This window comes from Amia ocellicauda, chromosome 16 (assembly GCF_036373705.1).
Source record: "Amia ocellicauda isolate fAmiCal2 chromosome 16, fAmiCal2.hap1, whole genome shotgun sequence".
NCBI classification, from domain to species: Eukaryota; Metazoa; Chordata; class Actinopteri; order Amiiformes; family Amiidae; genus Amia; species Amia ocellicauda.
In genome coordinates this window covers 27,533,921-27,545,734 of record NC_089865.1, presented here as the reverse complement: position 1 = coordinate 27,545,734, position 11,814 = coordinate 27,533,921, and positions in this window count along the sequence as shown.

The following is an 11,814-nucleotide window of genomic DNA, read 5'->3' as shown; positions in this document are numbered from 1 at the left end:
AAGATGTGGTCGGCCAGGTTACAAGTGCGGTGGCCAGTAGAATAAACGCTCCGAAACAGGAGGGCTCGGGACTAATGTATATCAGGAGAGGCATTAAAAGGAAAAGAACCACACCACTGGAGCTCACAGGACCCCCGGCCCCTGTTAAAAGAAGGGCCGTACGGAAGAAACACAATCATAAGAGAAACAGGGCCGGTAAGAAGAAGAGCTCCAGGCGACAACATCGCGGGGATATATTTTAAACATGGCTTTCGTTCACTGTAGCTCTGGGGAGTGCACCAAATCTGAACTGGATCTTTTTCAGCTTGCGCCCACACAGACCAGCATCGAGAAGAGCTTCTATGTGGAGGTGCCCCCCCTCATAGCACTCTCTGACAATGCCCCCCTGGAATTCTACATCACTGGAAACGGTGAAGATTATTTAGACTTGAATAATACCGTCATCTACCTGACTTGTAAAATAACTAGGCTAGATGGCACCGATCTGGCCCTGGATGATCGGGTAGGCCTGGTCAATTACCCCGTGGCCTCCCTTTTCAGCCAGGTCGACATCACGATCGGGGACAGACGTATTAGCCAGAGCAACAACTGTTATCCATACAGAGCTATTATTAAATCCATTCTCAACTACAGTGAAAGCACTTTGAACACACATTACTCTGCAGGCCTTTTTGTCAAGGACACAGCCGGCCAGCATGAAGTAACCGTGCTGAACGGGGCAAACCTGGGGTTCAAAAATAGAGCTGCCTATACAGCAGGAAGCCGAAAACTAGAATTGTTGGGTTGTATTCATGCAGACATGTTTTTTCAAGACAAATTAATGCTGAACTGCGTTGATATAAAAATTAAACTCACCCGTAACAGAGAAGCATTCTGTCTCATGAGCAACGCTGAGGATTTCAAGCTGTCGGTTCTCTCAGCAGCTCTGTTTGTCAAGAGGGTCCGGGTGGCTCCCGCTGTCAGGCTGGGCCACGCCGATGCGCTGCAGGTGGCTAATGCAAAATACCCTGTAGATCGGGTTCAGATGAAAGTGTTCAGTCTGGCCAGAGGAAGCCGGGTCTGCAACCAGGAAAATTTGTTTTTGGGCCAATTGCCTAAAATAATAGTAATTGGTTTTGTGGATAACGCCGCATTCAGTGGTGACGTTACACAAAACCCCTTCAACTTTAAACATTGTGATATTAATTTCCTGGCCCTGTATGCGGATGGAGAACAGATCCCTACTAAACCACTACAACCGGATTTCGCAAATGATAACTGTGTCCGGGAGTACTTTAACCTGGTGGAAACAGCTGGAAAGCGCCTCAAAGACAAGCCTCTGGTAGTGGACCGTAAGGAGTTTGCCAGAGGTTACACACTGTTTGCATTCAACCTGAGCCCGGATCAAGAGTGCACCGGGCACTATTCACTCGTAAAAACAGGGAACCTGAGAGCAGAAATTCGTTTTGCCCAGCCATTACCAACCACCGTGAACATGATAGTGTATGCTGTTTTTGACAACATTGTTGAAATTAACATGAGACGCCAAGTCCTTTATGACTACAGCTGAAAAGGAAAAAAACTATTGATTTGTACCTTTCACTAAACGGGACATGGATACCAAACAACTTTTAGCCATCATGAATAAAGACATTTACACAAGAGACTAGACAAGAGTGTTTCCATCTGATAAGCTCCCCAAACGATCACGAGTCCTGAATAGGAGCCAGTCTGTCTCATCATTAACACCCACCTCCACGACCGACCCGGGGAGCACTGGCTCGCTATCTATCTAGGAGGAGATGGGAAGGCTAAATTCTTTGATTCTTATGGATTCCCACCCAATGCTCCTTTTTTCCCTAAATCAATCATGCATTTTTTAAACACAAATGCCTTGTTAATCATGTATAACAGTAACCAGTTGCAAGACACTTTGTCCACAACATGTGGAAACCACTGTGTGTATTTTTTACAACAGCGTTGTAAAGGTTTAGCTTATAATGAGATATTGGATTTGTATTCTGAAGATTTAATTAGTAATGACAACTTGGTAATACAGTTTGTTAAAAGTTATAACAGGAGAATGAGGCACATGTATTTGTTTAAGCTTCATTTAAATGAGAATTGTCAGATGTGTAACCGAATGCATGATTTTAGGATCGGTCATAATTGCTAAACCATCCGTGAACAGAAATGAACAACGTTAGAGCCATGTATGAATAACGCTATATATGTATAGTGCCTGTTAATGAAATTTGTAATTCTCATATATTCAATGCCTGTTAACCAGATAATAAAATATTATATGCACAATAAGTATGGCTTTACCTAGTTAATAAATTCACACATACAAACACCATTGTTCATCACACATTACATTTTTATTCATCTCTATTATCACAAAAAAAATATATAAAAACAACAATTAAACTCCACTGACAATTGTTATTTGGTATACAAACACAACAACAACAACAATAATAATAATAATAATAATAATAATAATAATAATAATAATAATAATTTGTTTATTGTTTATTATCAGAATCACACAAGGATTAAACATTTTACAGATAACAACAATTTATTTATTTATATAGCCTATATATAAGCAAACAACCCACGCCAAAATAATAATAAAAAATGTATTATTTTTACAGAGATAACCATGGTAATTTCCCAAATAGTCTACGTCTTTTTGCAGGGTGGTCTCTCTGTGGAGTTTCGGGTGGGGCAACACCCCCCTCCAGTGAGATAAACTCTGGATCAGGAGAAATAGGATATCTATCTCTAGTAGGGGCCATTTTTAGTTTCTCTAATAACTCCCGGTTAACTCTGTTGGACAAAACAGAGCCGGGGATAGTAATCTCGGCCATAGAGGTCATAAAACTCCCCCAACCTTTCGGTGTCCTGCCTGAGGCCCATGTGTGCTGCTGTGTGACAGCCCTGACCAGATCTATCACATGAGCCCCGCGGATAGGAGCCCCTTGTACACAAATTCCCCATTCTCGTTCCATGAAGTTACAGCATTGTTGGACACCATTCTCTTAAGTAATATTTCGGCACTTTTCTTTTGCCTCTGTGGTATAGCCTCTAAAATATCATCAAAAACAGGGTCTGTAGGTGTTATTTCACCCGGGGTGTCCGTATCAGGCATCTGCAAAATTAACACGGCCTTTTCTGATTCCGCCTGACGCGTCAGGGTCAAGTACCTCTGTAACACTTGTGCATAGCGTTTAGCTTTCTCATATTCTCCCAAATGAGAGCTTTGCACAATATCTTTCATTTCCCCATCCAATTTATACGTGGCTATTTTTCGGATGTCGTGCTCAACTGGAAAGTCCTCTTTAATCCTGTCCATCTGTTTCTGCGGAACTAAATAAATTTTTTCTGTAAACTGCATTTTTTACTTGGTCAGTAAGCTAGTGATGAGAGGGAGGGCGATACTTAGCAAATTGCCGATAAACCCCCCAGACTGGTTCAATAGATTTCTCTTTCTCTTGACAGACACGGTCTTTTTACTAAGCGTTTTTAAAATGCCCCCGCTTTTCTTGAGTTTCCGAAATTGTTTAGCGCTCAAGCGGATGTTTCCTTTCAGTGTATTTAGCGTGATTTCTGACACGGCCTGAACCAGGTCGCTCCCCGCGGCGCACAGAATGCTCTTCCTCTGTTGCGGGGTGGCTTTAAGCAGCAGCTGCAGGACAACCAGGTTTCTCTTCATGCGCGGTGACATACTGACAGCCAGAGTCACAGACCGCAAATGCGCTCAAAGCTGGAAAACCAGAGTCTTTTACTTTCTTTGTTTTTTATACACATAAACCACCGGGGTGTCAGGGGGGAAAAGACCCGTCCTTAAACGGTATTCATCAGGGGTCTTTGACATGAGATCGACAAATAAGTATCCGAAAGACTTCATGGTGGCATCTTCAAAAGCTTCCAAAAAATATTGAGATTTGCCTGGATACATCTGTCGCGCTAATGTGGTGATCTGTAATTTATCTCTTGGGTTTTTGAAAAGAACCATATATTTGGTGTTTAAAGTAATAGTTCTACTTTTACGTCCCTGACAAAACACATTCTGTACAATATATAAAATACTGAGGTTTCTGTGGTGTACGTATTTAGTGAAGGCTTTTTCAATCTCATCGCTTTCACAGGTCCTTTCCATAAGATCATCAATAATCAAAATGTTTACTTTATCACATGGTAGTAATTCATCATCATTAAATGTTTCAGGCAAGCCCTCTATACATTTAATAAAAGGGTATTTTAACTTCAGTTCTTTATAGAGCGGCTGCATGCAACTAAAACACCAAACAATATTATTAGGCATACATGATAATATATGGCTAGCATTGTCTAATAACTGTCTTATAAAGAAACTCTTGACGCAGTTTGAGGGCCCTGACAGAATACATGAAAATGGGTGCTGCAGTGTAAAATCCATTGTTCAATACCCGTAGGGCAGGGATGTAAGGTCTGGCCCCAGGACACGCTTATCATACACGACCTTAAGGGTCTTTTGCAGTGTTCTCGTCTCTAAGTTCCAGTCTCACTTAACACGTACTATCCCCGGTTGCCGCAGTGTAATGTCTTTTATTTCACCATTTGCACCAGCCTCCTTAAACGTATAGTCGAGTACCAAATCTTTTAGGCTATCGAAATTAATTTTCTCACTATTAGCCGCGTTTAATGTGACAAAAGACATGTCTACAGCCTTATCTACAGCCGCCAGCAGCTCGGGCATGCACCAGACACCGGTAAGCGCTCTCTGCTCCTCGCTGTGTGTGCAGGGGGTGCCCTGATGGGTGTCAGCGCACGTCCGACAGAGTGTAAAGAACAGTTTTTTACCAACTCTGGTCGGTAACACCGGGAAAAATAAGTGCCTTGGGGGGTAAACTTTGACTTTTGCGAGCCCAAAGTAATTTGGTAAATCTTCAAAACCCTCGCATATTAGTAGATAGTAGGGTTTTTTGGGCGCGGCCTATTTTGTTATGACGTATGCCCTAAGCTTATTAATATTCCTACGTCATAATTGGGGGGCGTGATTTTAGGTAGACTTATTTCCTTAATTATTCCTACGTCATATCCACCCATAAATACCCCCACCCCTCTGAAGGCAACACCCCGAAACTCTCCTCTCTATTTAAGAACCCGCGCTGCTTTTAGGCAATACCTCTTTAATTCTCAGCATCTGAAGCATCCCAATTCTTCAACTTGTCCAGCGACATCAACATGAAACCCCGCAAGAAACAATCCCGGGCAAGGGTTCCTGTACTCACCAATTTGAAGATTGAATGCTCCTGGGTGTTGTTCTGGGGGGCTCGACGGGGTTACCGCTTTAAAGGGTACCCCAGCTATGTTGGAGTGGAGCTTTTTGCTTTGGGAGAGAAGGAGGGTACGTTGGAACCTTTTGAGACGGTAATTGAATACTCTTATGAGGACTGGTTGAAGGTGATGGCCTGGAGAGATCTGGGGCTTGTGGATAAGACTCTAGAAGGCTTGCCAGAGGGTCCTAGAGAATGGGAAACAGAGTCTCCGACTCAGGGTTTTGAAAGGTGTGAATGGGAAACTACGGTAGAGTGGTGAAGAGTCTATCTCTAACTACCGATCGCAAGGTTTTGTTTAGCAGTACCCTGATTACAAACCCTATTGAAGGGGGTGTGGTGGATCCAGAAAAACAGGTTACTGAAATTATGTTTGACGACGTGGACTGGCCATTCTTGAAAGAGGTCATAACCTGTATAAATGACGGTATTGACATCTTGACCAAATGTTCGCTACAGGATTCGATTAGAAGGAGAATATGCTGGATTATGGATTATATATCCCCCTTGAAGGACGACGACGATGATAAAATAGACGACGTGGGGTTTTGGAGGGGGGTCTGACGGCTCAGTGGCTACTCTCTTCTAAGAGGGCGGTGTGTCGTGACGTAGTGAAGAGATAGGATAAAAGGCGCAACAATTCATTCATGGTTTAAAATTAAAGAGAATGTCTTACCCGAAAGCTGCGGAGGTCGACAGTCTCTACAGGCCTCTTCAAACCCGGGATCTCCCCTGGTTCTATTCCCCAGATTTTGTATACACTCCAGAACCCTCTGACTGCGGCTACCCTCCAAGACCTCAGCCCCCGGTCCCTCAGGACGAAACAGCATGCTGTGCGATGGATGGCCAAATGAGTCTCGGTGATCCCCAGCCTCTGGAGCTCATGGAGGGCCTCGATTTTGCCGAACTGTCTACCGTCTGTGCGTCTCAGGAGGGGGTCAGTCCAATGGATGTAGAAACACCCCACAAACCACCAGGCGACCCAATGAGCATCGGACTGCCCCGGGGGCGTGATGAAGATGCAGGATTTATGCCCGCGGTATGTGACCAAGTAAGCAGAGTGGTTAAAAGCACCCTGGTGTATATTCTGAGTGCTCTCATCGACCAAGCTCTGAAAGAAGTCTGTCGGGGGTGTGAAGTGAATCACCCCTGTCAGTTGAGACACAGTTGTTTGTTTGAACCAGACCGTTACTATTTCCTGTTCTATTTCCACGTGTTTTACAGAAGACTGAACAAACCGTGGCTGAAACCGGCGCTAATCAAGGCGCTGTCTTACTCCCACTTACATGTCACTGCGGGACAAGTCCAGAAAATCATAGATGAGATTTTGCTGGAGCTGAAAAAGGAGCCGTTTATAATAGAGAAACTTGGTCAGCTGCTCAATGACCTGGATGAGCCGAGTAGAAAAACCGCTGGCAAGCTAAAAGCTTATTTCTTCCGTAAAGAAGTTAAAGCTGGGGGCGGCGACGAAGAATTCGACATCTACGCCACTGATTCAGACTCTGACCTGAACTAAGGGACTTTGAACATGGGGAATGTTCTGGACTGCTTCTGCAACTGGTTCTGTCATCAACACTCTGCAGCTAACCTGAGAGCGCTATTACACCATGTGCTTGACAGAAAAGTAGCCAACGCGAGCCTTTTCTCTACAGATTTAACCAACGATGAGGATCAACTTTCAAACCTGGAAAAGTTAATGGCTGCTGTAACAAAGACCGGGGGGTACGAGCACTGGGATGAAGTGCTCAAGGGGGCCAAGAATGATATTAGGCCATTTCATCAACATCTGTATGACCTTTTACTGAGCATGTTTAATACACCTCTGTTTACTTTTAAAATAGGTCATATTGTTGTTTTATTTACGTATGTAACTGAGGTGTTTGCCTACAAGATAAAGAAACAGGTATTTTTTGATATAAATCAAGTAACCAATCATCTGATTTCTTTTTGTCTGGACCGTAGAAAAAATTGTTGCAATTGTTCAGCAATTTCAGACACGGCCCCCCTGGAGTTTTTTATAGCCGGCAATGGCGAGGATTATATTGATTTGAATAACACATTTATTTTAATGAACTGTAAAGTGGCTGATGAGGATGGCAATGCAATCGAGAAGACGTCCAACGCTGGGGTCATCAATTACCCGGTGGCCACCATGTTTTCACAGGTGGATGTGACCCTGGGAGATCGGCTCATTAGTCAAAGCTGCAATACTTACCCCTATAGAGCCATGATGGAGTGTATCCTTAATTATAGTGAGGAGACCCTAAGCAAACAGTTCAGCCCCGGCCTTTTCTTCAAAGACACCCCGGAAGCTATGGACGACAAGGATCCAGAGGGACTCAATAAGGGTTTGCAAAAAAGAACGGCCTTTTCAACAGAAGGGCGGACCTTTTAGCTAATGGGGCATATTCATGCAGACATATTTTTCCAAGAAAAACTCATGCTCAGCGGGGTAGACATTAAAATTAAAATGATCCGTAGTAAAAATGCTTTTTGTCTGATGACCCCTGATACTGAAAAATATAAACTGACCATATTATCGGCCTCGCTGTTTGTGAAAAAAGTGTCCGTCTCCCTGGTGGTTAAACTAGGACACGCGCAGGCGTTAATGACGGCAAACGCCAAGTACCCGATCGAAAGAGTGTATATGAAAGTACACAGTATCCCCGCAGGGACACGGGTGATGAACCAGGAAAATCTGTTTCTAGGACAGCTCCCAAAACAGGTTATTATAGGTCTCGTGGATAATGATGCATTTACCGGGGTTTACAACAAGAATCCCTTTAACTTTAAACATTATAACGCAGAATTTATAGCGTTGTACGTCAATGGTGTGCACGGTCCATCCAGACCTTTTCAACCTGACTTTGAAAACGGCAATGCTGTTCGTGAATATTACAGTCTAGTACTGGCTACGGGTCGCCATCTCAAGGATCAACCTCTGCTGATCGATCGCTGGGAATACTGCAGCGGTTACACCCTGTACGGTTTCAACCTGACCCCTGACGAAGAGTGTGGACAACATTTTTCACTGATGAAGACGGGCAATATGCGTTTGGAGATGCGTTTCAAGCAGCCTCTACCACGCATTGTGAATATGGTCGCGTACGCTGTGTTTGACAACATTATTGAGGTGAATCAGAGGAGAAACGTTCTGTATGATTATTATTAAAATGAACACCAGAGAGCTCAACCACATCATGAATGCCCTGGCCGGCTCACGGAAACTGTTTCAAGGAGTCTACGCCTGCGACCAGCTGCCTAAATTTAAGATCAAGAATTTACCTGCAATGTACATAATCAACACACACCCTAAAAATATGCCCGGAGAACATTGGCTGGCTATTTATCTAAGGGAGGACCACCGTGGTGAATTTTTTTATTCCTATGGAAACCCCCCGGATTTCAGACCTTTCCCTCGGAAGATCAATAACTTTCTGCTCAACAACTGTCAAGAAACCATTTACAGCGGTCATCAAGTACAAAGTCTACAGACCTTCACTTGTGGTCAACACTGTGCGTTTTTCTTATATCATAGATCTAAAGGAAGGTCATACCCTGATATTATGGCATTGTACAGCGAGGATTTAGGCCAAAATGATAAAAAAGTGGCAGAGTTTGTCAGGACACTGTGGACCCCCCCTTATAACACATTGACTTACGACCCTAGCCAACCATGTATACAGATGGGGTGTTCTTGCGAGGATTTTAAAAGATGTCATGTGTGTTAAGGTGAAAAAATAATGAAAACAGCCTTTGAATCATTAGTTTTGTTTTTATTCAACACAATTCTTATACAAAGCAGGGGTTATGTTATAAATAAACGTACAACATTTGAAAAAAAATAAAAAAAATAATAATTGTTTGTCGGGTCATTATTTACAGGGGGGACAAATAAAAACATGAGATTAATAAGCTTCCCAACGATGGATAGATCCTGAGGATGGTCGCTCAGCATGGTCAGAGTAATGAGATATCGGAGTCAGATCAGTCTCCACCTCTTTACACAGACGGATTTTTTGTCGCGTTTCCTGGTTAGGAACTGTTGATTGGGGCATGTTCAGACAGGCCATCGCCTGTAGGAAAGCATTCCAGCCTACAGGTCGGCGACTATCGGGTACCTTATTAGTGCTAGTGCTAGTGAACCTTTGATCAGTTGTCCTTTAAAAACAAATTCACCCTGTTCATTCCAAGCCGTTACCCGCGGTTTCTGAACCATTTTGTGCAGGATATATTCTGCATGTCTTTTGCTTCTGGCCGGCATGTTTCTCAAAACATCCGTTACAACATCTCCCTCTGAACTCTCAACAGGTTCGGTCACCGCAACATCTTTATCAACCGTACCCCCCGCATCAGCTCCAGAACCATTTTCTTGAGAGGCCATGGTTAAAGTTAAAGTGTTTTGATCTTTTTCACCCTGTCTAACCAGACGGAGGTAGCGCTGTAACGTGTTGCTATACAACTGGGCTTTGGAATACTGATTTAAATCGGCCCTGGCCAGTATAGCTTTCATTTCAGAGTCCAGGTTGTTTTCGGCCGTTTGTCTAATGGGCTCTGGCCCGACAACATTTTTTCTCAGTTTCTCAAGCTGCTCCTGAGGGATCAAAAACATTTTCTGAGCATATTCCATTATTAACCCACTCTGGAAGCTAGAAGACTGGTTAGGAAAGGCACGGCTATGCTCAACAGTGGGCCAATAAAACCCCCGGTTTGATTAATCTTCTTTCTTTTTCTTTTAATAGAATACTTCTTATTAGCGATGATCTTGAGTTTAGAATGTTGAGAAGGGGTTAGTGGTATATTACCGCGTAAGATGTTTAAAGCTATTTCACACAGGGTCTCGATCAAATCCGAGGGGGCCCCTGCCAGCACAGCTTTCCTATGGCACGGGCTCCCCTCAAATAACATTTGCAAAAGCGGCAGATTTCTTTTAATCCGAACAGACATTCTTATTTATTTATTTCCTTTTCTTTAGCACATACACTGTCGGCCAATCGGGCGGGCACAAACCTGTTCTGAGGCGAAAGTCTTCTGAGGTTTGTGCTTTTAAGTCCGCAATCAAGTACCCGTAGGGTTTTTAGTGGCATCCTCAAATGCCTCCTAAAAACACTTGGTCTGGTTAGGATACATTTGACGAGCCAAGACGGTGACCTGTAGTTCATCTCTGGGGTTTTTAAAAATAATGATATAATTGGCATTTAAATTAATAGTGCGGCTTTTTTTACCTTGAAAAAAAAGAATTTGAACTAAATAAATAATACTTAAATTCCTATGATGAGTGTACTTTGTGAAAGCTTTTTCCACTTCACTGTTGTCACCGGCCTGCTCCATCAGGTCATCAAGGATCACTAGATTAGTTTGACCGGGCGGGAACAAGTCATCGTCACACAACGAGGCGGGGAGACCTTGCACAAATTTCAGATTATTTTTTTTCGAAGCCAAATCATCGTAGAGAGGTTGCCAGCAAGAGTAACAGCACACTATGTTGTCAAGAGCTTGGGACACGGTTGCGTCCACATCTTCTATGATGTTCTATATAAGATAGCTCTTACCCGAATTGGAGGGACCGGCTATAATACAGGAGAAAGGTGTTGAAGTCTGTTATCAAAACCACCGCTAATATCCATAAGGCAGAGTGTTATAATCAGTCTTCAACACTCTTTTATTGTACACCACCCTGAACCATTTGTTTAGTGATCTATTTTCCAACGTGTACCCCTTTTTATTGCGATAGATCTGATTTCCGGCAGTAATAATCTCACGAGGAGTCTTTCTCGGTTACAAAACTTTGTACCAGGGTCGTCAGAGACTTGATGTTAATGAGCTTGTTGTTATAATGGTTCAGAGTGAAACCCTTAACTTTCATACAGGTCTTACCCGCCGCCGTTCTGTATGCGTAAGTCTTAGGACCCCCTGAAACAAACTCCACTATGTGGTCCTGAGGATCTAGTTCGCTCGTTAACTCCCCAAGGTAGTCCCCGAGGGGAGGGACCCAATCCCCTGGTCTGGTGATAAAGATTACAGAGTCAGTATCATGATAGAGCGTGCGTTCCTGCGTATGCCCTGTTTGGTGGGGAAATCTTTAGGGGCCCTCCACTGGACCTGTGCCACGCGGTCATTTAAGAATTGAAAGTGTGATACTGCATGTTGTTTGGAAAACATAAATTCTATAAACTGTTCAGGGGTTTTAATCAAGGTTGTGTTTTGACGGTTATTTCTTTCCCCAAACTTACCCCACAGACTGTTTAAAATCAGTTTGGACATTTGTCTCTTGGCGGGGTTTACAGTTATGTTCCCTGGCTCTAGACGGATCCCTTCCTTTTCAAAATATTGCTGAACGTATCGCTCTTTGGCCGCGGCGTCAACACACCATGAGGGATAGCCCGATGCCTCTTGTTTCCCTTTCAGATGGGTCATAATGTAATCAGCAAATAGAGTATCAGATTTTTCAGAAAAATGCCAAACCTCATACACCTTACCAACACTGTAACCTTTCTCCACCGTCAAG